Source organism: Leptopilina boulardi, unplaced genomic scaffold, assembly GCF_019393585.1.
Source record: "Leptopilina boulardi isolate dan_hultmark-lab unplaced genomic scaffold, ZJU_Lbou_2.1 LbouV2_329, whole genome shotgun sequence".
Taxonomy (NCBI): Eukaryota; Metazoa; Arthropoda; class Insecta; order Hymenoptera; family Figitidae; genus Leptopilina; species Leptopilina boulardi.
In genome coordinates, this window is record NW_026137895.1 from 79,897 (window position 1) to 88,049 (window position 8,153).

Genomic DNA, 8,153 nt, shown 5'->3' on the forward strand with positions numbered 1-8,153 from the left:
TTTCCTTTCTAGCTCGTAGCCACCAAATCCAATCGGTCTTCCTATATTTTTCCTGTAATCTACACGTGAAAATACGTATGTGTACTAAATTGCAGATCTTCATATAAAAAAATGTAGAAGTTAAGGGGGGGACACAAAGCTGGGACGGACGCAAGAGTCTTCACTGCAAAAAGAAGTATCTTATTTTAAGATGTTTTGGTAGCGTTTTCAAGACATCAAGACATCTTAAACATCTTAGTGTCTTAAAAACGCTACCAAAACTTCTTAAAATAAGATACTTCTTTTTACAGTGTTTTCATAAGGGTTCCGTCGGTACACCGAAGGTGTATGGAACCCTAAAAACATCGAAATTTCAATTTTTTGTTAAAAATAAAATTAGCGATCAATTTTATTAATATTAGTAAAATATAAACTTTATATACGTCAATAGATTTGTTTTGATGCCAGGAATACAACTCTGACAAAATTTATTAAAAATTTTCATGAAAAAAAGTTATTTCAAAAAATACGAAAAAAGATTTTTTACAAATTAAAAAATGAATTAATTTATAAATTTAAAATAAAATATAGACTTTATATAGGTTAATCAATTTGTTTCAATACGAGAAATCAGTTTATTGATAAAAAAAATTAAATTTACAGTATAAAGAATTTTTTGCTTTAAAAAAGTATTTTCGAATTTTTGATAAAGAGATATAAAAAAGAGAATGTTGTTTTTTTTGGAAATTCTGGAGTCTTATTTTAGACATTGATGACTTTAATAAGCCTACAAAATTTCAGGACAATCCATCAAAGAATGTTGGAGATTATTTGTACACAAGATTTTGTGACAAAGACACACACACACATATACTTACATCTGAACATTTATTTAAAACTTCAAATATATGCATTGTAGGTAAAAATAAGCCCATAAAACCCATTTTTAAAATTGAAAATCGTCACGAAACCAAAACTTCCTCGGGAGATGATGAAGCAATTATGAGAAAACTGCTTTTTTATATGTGCTTTTTTGCAAAAGTACATAAAAAAAATAATTCTTGTTTAAAAAATTGTTGTAAAATAATTTGATTTTTAGCCTTCATTTTTTACAGCATGGAGATCAGTAATTAAAAAATTTAAAAAACAGCATTTTTATATGTTCTTTTTGAAAAAGTACATAAAAAACAATAATTTTTTATTTAAAAAATTAATAAATAATTCAATTTTTAAACATAATTTTTAAAAAATTTTAAATTTTCAAATATTAAATTAGGAAACTACTTTTTTTTGGGTTTTTTTTTTTAAAAATACGTAAAAAACAATAATTATTTATTTAAAAAATTGAAAAATTATTTATTTTTCAAAACATTATTTTAAAATTTGCAAATAGCAAAATTAGGAAAAAAAATGTATTTCTTGAGGTTTTATTGAAAAAAATTAGTAAATACAATAATTATTTTTTTAAAAAATTGGAAAAATAATTTGAATTTTAACCTCTATTTTTTACAACTTTGAGATGAGTAATTTGAAAAATTAGGAAAAAACAGAATTTTTATATGTGCTTTTTGAAAAAAGTACATAAAAAACAATAATTATTTATTTAAAAAATTAATAAATAATTCAATTTTTAAACATAATTTTTAAAAAATTTTAAATTTTCAAATATTAAATTAGGAAAATACTTTTTTTTTGGGTTTTTTTTTGAAAAAAATACGTAAAAAACAATAATTATTTATTTAAAAAATTGAAAAATTATTCATTTTTTAAACATTATTTTTTACAATTTTGAAATTTTCAAATAGTAAAATTAGGAAAAAACTGTATTTTTGGGTTTTTTTTTAAAAAAAAACTATATAAAAAACAATAATTGATTGTTTAAAAAATTAAAAAATTATTTTGAATTTAAACTCTTTTTTTTGACAACATTGAGATGAAGAATTTGAAAATTAGGATAAAACTAAATTTTTGTATGTATTTTTTAAAAAAGTACATAAATAGCAACAATTTATTGTTTATAAAATTATTGAATAATGAATTAATTTTTAGCATTTATGTTTTACCACATTGAGATGAATAATGTGAAAAATTAAGAAAAAACTGCATTTTTACATGTGCTTTTTGAAAAATGTAATTTTATATGTGATTTTTTTAAATAAAAAACAATAATTATTTATTTAAAAAATTAAAAAATTATTAAATTTTTAAACATTATGTTTCAGAATTTTGAAATTGTCAAATTTCAAAACGAGGAAAAAACTTCTTTTTTTCAGAGGTTTTTAAAAAAAACGTAAAAAATAATAAATAATTTTAAATAATTATTTATTTAAAAAATTGAAAAATAATTCAATTTTTAAACATTACGTTTCACAATTTTTAAATTGTAAAATTTCAAAATTAGGAAAAAACTGCATTTTTATATGTTCTTTTTGAAAAAAAAAATTAAGAAACAACAACAATTTATTGTTTAATTATTAATAAATAATTTTAGTTATTATTTATAATCAAATCAATTTAAATATTGAATAAATTAGATAAGAACTTTACAATTCTTATCCTGGTTTTTCCAAAGAAACGCCTATATATAGGCAATTCGTGCATTTTTCCTTACCTCTTACATGCAACTCAAACATTGTTTAAAAAACGTTTTAAACGCAAAATTATTATTTTCTCGCACATAACAGACAAAGTCTATGATATTCTGAACATTTTCCAAAAGGTTTTATTAAAAAATATTCAAAATTGTGCTTCTCACACACCTGAGAAGTTTGCGTGTTAAGCGCCATGATTCGTGACGTCACGAAGGTTCAAATGCTCTTAAGCAACAAGGCAAAGACAGCCATTGTTTACGTTGGTGTTTGCAGTCCGAGACGTGAACGAGTGGTAGCAAACGTCAACGTAAACAATTGGCTGTCTTTGGACCCATGTTGCTTATGATATGTTTTTTTCCAAAGGTACAAGAGTCGCGCTTTTAGGTTATCTGACGGCCGGGTGAAAAAGCCGTTTATTTGTTCTACCGTTTGAAAACGGCATCCATTTTCACCCTAAGGCAAAAATAACACATGGGCCAGCAATTCATTTTTACCCTAGGGCAAACATGAACGCCATTTTTAGACGGGAGAATAAATGATTGGCTTTACACCCGGACGACAGATATGTAAATGCGCCAGGATTGTGCCTGAGTGATAAAAAAAGTATCTTAAAATGCTTTATTAAAACGTTTCATAAGTGTTTTATAATAAGATTACTACTTTCTGGAGTTTGTTTTACAAATTGCAATATTAAAAAAAACAATTATTATATTTATTATAATATTATTAATTATTATTATTATTATTATTATTATTATATTTATGAATTTAATTAAAGCTGTTTTTCACTGAATAGAGAATTGTAATACTCTATTTCCTGTAAAGTATGCTGTATAACATTCAATTTTTTAAATTTCAGGATTACCGAACGCAAGTTTATTCATGCAAATGTTTAATCCGCTTGGTATGTTTATTTTGCAATTTTTAAAAATTGATCTGTTATTTATTTTATTTATTAATGACAAAATTACTCTAAAATAAGTACAATCTCGCAGCACACAGCCAACAACCTTTTTATATTCACTAAAAACGTTTTCTATCCCCTTTTTTCGACACACTCTCCTACCAGCTATCCCCTCTTTTTTTATCGAAGACGAATTTTGTTAAGTTGTAAATTAAGTCTAATACACATTTGTTTTATTTATGTGTCATCACAAATGGACCCAAAATGGTCAACGTGTACCACTTTAAACGATCGTCGACCTGGAGGAATGGGATGCAATTCTCTCTCCTTACAACCACTTTTAAGTTTTGCTACATAGCACACAAAACAATTTTGTTTATGCCATTTGACGTATCCCTTCTTTCACGGAAAATAATAGAATTGCTTAATTCGACTTACAGTATTATCGAATCCAAAATTACTTGCCATATCGTGATAATGAATCACGAGAACTTTTCTCATTACTTGTGGTACCACATACATCTATACATCTACATGACGCATATTTTTCTCTTTCTTGTACTTAATTTCAAAATTGAATTCAGCGATTTCGCTTAACCATCTCACCACTTAAGAACCAAGCATTCAAATTTAGAAGACACTGACAGTCTGTTCGAATTATTAAAGGAATGACAATTAAAAAGGATCTGAAACGTGTGAAAGCCCAATGGATTACCATAAGTTATAATCTACTTAAATTGTATTTTTCTTCAACTTGTGATGTCCTTCTACTAATCGAGTTTACTAAATGTAAATCGTCATTTTTGTTATCTGACTGAAACATCTTCGCACCCAAACCGACTGACGACGCGTCAGTATGAAGTTCTGTTCTCGTGGGTATCGGATTATAGATTTCTAATACTGGTTTGCACGCTATTTTTTGCTTGATTACAACTTGTTAAGCCTATAAACCACCTCACTTGGAATATATTCGTTGGTCGTGGAAATTCTGTGATAGCGAAAATTTTTCTTTCTCCAGATTTTATTTAACCGTTCCCTAAGGTATAACCCAAATACTCTACGCTTAATTTTCCGAATTGACATTTTTGCAAGATAATTGTGAGGCCCGCGTCACGAAGTAAACCCAATACCAAGGCTAAACGTTCCATCAGTTCGTCCCAATTTCTTGCATAATTGCAAATGTCGTCGAAAAATGAAAAAACGATTTTTTACGCGCAATACCAAAGACTCTATCCAATATTTTAGCGAAACATTTGGGAGCATTAGTGAAACCAAACATGGCCCATTCAAATTGATCTGTCTGTAATTCTGTAATAAAAGCCGTCTTTTCCTTTGCATTTTAACTAATTGCAAGTGGAACTTGTAAATAATCTAACTATAAATCAAATGTAATAAACAAAACAGCTTCATTTAAATCTTCCAAAAGATCATCAAAATTAAGATCAACATGAATCTCGCTCATGGTAACAGGTTTCTTTTTTGACGCAATTTTCAGTAATTCTTTAATTTCTAAAATGGGTTCACCTAAAATTACCCCTTTTTTAATATTTTTTACTCTATTGCGTAAATTAATTATCAGTATTTTACATTCGCCCATATTTGTATCTACTCTGATAAAATTTATACTTTCTGTTTGTTCACTTGCTACTCTTGTACATGACCTGGTGAATGAAAATGTATAAGTTTTTTTCAACCAGGTGATCGCTGTGCATGAGCGTAATGACGTCATCACACACAGGTGTATAGTAGTAGTGGTACGGATTACTAATTTTTAGAGTAAAAAGTTTGTTCCGCAGTAGTAAAATGTTTTTTATACAGAAGCAATTTTTATATTCCGCAGTATTATTTATTATAATTTCTACGAGGAATATTTAAAACTTTACAATGGCGTTATGAAATTTAAAAATCCTAAAGCAATTTCTATTACACTTGTAGCTTTTTTTGAAAGTGACTGTTTTATAAAAAAATTAATAAAATTATTTATTTCCTAATATAGTACGTACTGAACATCTTGGAACACAGACGGAAGTAATTTCAACAGGTATATAAAAAAATATAAATGAAAATTAAATTTGAAATATTAAGTTATAATTAATTTTTTTGAAAAAGTCATCCCAGTGGGCAAAAAAACATTTTTTGGCTGACATAATGCATGAAACGTTCTAAAAATGTTTTTTGGACGAACATGGTTTTTTGACCACTAAGATACTAAATTACTATCTTAATTTCAATATAGGGTAAATGTACCAGTGGTGACATAAGTAATTTTTTTATTTTAAGGGTGAAAAATAGTTAATTATTTACATATATCATAATTTTAAAAAAGATTCATGTTTTGAGGATATATGTGGGTAAAGAACGTTTTTGGTAGTTTCAACTTTGCTCTAAAATAAAAAATGATTTGAGGTTAAAATTTTTTTGAAATGATTTTGTCTGGTACAAGGAATCTCTCTGTTTTACTTATTAACTATAACTTAACACAAAAATAATAAAAATAAAGCAATAAATAGTAAAATAATGTGCTTTATCACAATCATTCAGCAGCTACTTGCTCAAATTGTTGATTTCTCCTGGATCACTGACACACTCAAGCAACATCTGTTTATGCGCCGCCATGTTTTTTTTAAATTTCGTTTTAAAATATTACTTACTTTTAAATTTCATTTTTTAATAATTTAACGCAAAATTATGAATTTTTCGGAGAACAGCGAGATTTCCTTGTACTCAAACCTACCATCCCTCAAAATTTTGACAAACATCTTTTCTCATTTTAGAATAAGATATATATGACAACAAATGCATTTTACTATACTAGGTAACGTGGAAGGTTCCAACATAGCCTTAACTTATTTCTGTTTTATACACTATATAAATTTTTTTTTTATTTATACAATTATGAAAATTACCTTACTTATACATTTTAAAAAATTTGTACGCCTTTAAAATAAAAATATGAAAAAACTTTTAGGCTTAACTGATTCACAACTAGTTCATTCACCCTATATAAACAAAAATATTTCATTAATATAATTGTTTTCTAACATATTACCTGCTGAAATAAAAGACGAGGAGACCCAAACAAATGGAGAAATAAAAGATCAAGAGTATCAAACCATTTCAAAAATGCATGACCAAGAGACCCAAACAAATACAGAAATAAAAGACCAAGAGTGTCAAACTATTTCAGAAAAACAAGACCAAGAGTCCCAAACAAGTGTATTGGAAATCGTTCCAATAGGTATATTTAAACAAGTATAAGTAGTTTTAAGGCCAGGTCCAAGTCGTGTCAGCTGTTCCATTGAAACTTCAAAGGAACATCTGACTCGACTTGGACCTGGCCTTAATAAGTAGTACAAATATTTATTATATTTAAATTTTATAAAAATATACCCGTGTGGAAAAATGATATTGGCCCCCTATATAATTTACCCTTGTAAATTGTCTTCATGATATGAAGGGCTCTTGTGGCGAACCAAGGGAAGCCCGTCATAGAATCAATATTCTCATCGATAAAATGTCCACATAAGTAATGTAAATTATAATATAGTTATCGTTCGATTAAAGATACAAGTGAACGCCACAGCTAACAAAATATCATATACTACTATAAGGTAAATGTCATAATAATTTCATGTAAATAAAATAATAAATATAATCAGGAAAATCAGGCATAATTAAATGTTCTAAGATCGAAGGTTTCGTAAATGAATATAAATTTGATAGTTTGTTAGGAAGGGGTAAAATGGATTATATCGGCATTTTTCAAAAAAAATTTATTTCTTTTTTTTTATTAACTTATAAACGTGACCTTTCATCGAATTCGCTATATTTTCTCTGTAATATACACGTAAAAATACACATATGTACTAATTTATATTTCCCTAGGTAAAAAAATGAAAAAATTAATGGGGGGGAATCAGAGTAATTTTTTCGCATTTTTCGAAAAATATCAATTTATTTTTCTGTTATTTTTGACCGTGACATTCAATAGTAGTGGCTACACTTTTCCTGTAATCACGTAAATAATAATAATTATGTGTACTAGTTTTTAGTTTATTAGGTCCAAAGTTATAAAATTTTCATGGTCTTATTCTTATTATAACTCAGTAACTGCAATAATGATAATTATATTTTTCCTGTAATCTCCAAAGTCGGTTTTTAAAAGTTCAAAATGACGAAACAATATAACGGACGTAAAGAATAAAGTTTATTTAAAAAATGCTTAAAATTTGTTATTCGGGGATTTTTTGGGTATCTAACTACGAATCTGATTTCAGATTTACAAAATATATTTAATTAAAAATGTCGGATAAAAATATGTCGAAACAAATATTGAAAATTAAAAAAAATTGTCATAAAATTGACCATTCTGGACGTTTTTCCACACGGGTAACATTGTAAATAAAATTTTTTAAAAATAAATAAATACTGAAAATAATAACAATAAATAAATGAAACAGATCAAGAAGAAAGTTCACAAGTAAATAAAGCAAAAGCAAAGAAAAGATCGGGTAAACCAACTGAGAGATCAAATAAATTCAAAAGGATGAAGAGAAAATTAGAGGAAATGAAGCAATTAAATAATTAAGTATTATTAGTTTTATTTTTTATTTTAAATATTACTGTTCATTTATTAATTTTGCCGTATTTTTGACGTGAATCAAACAATTTAACATTTA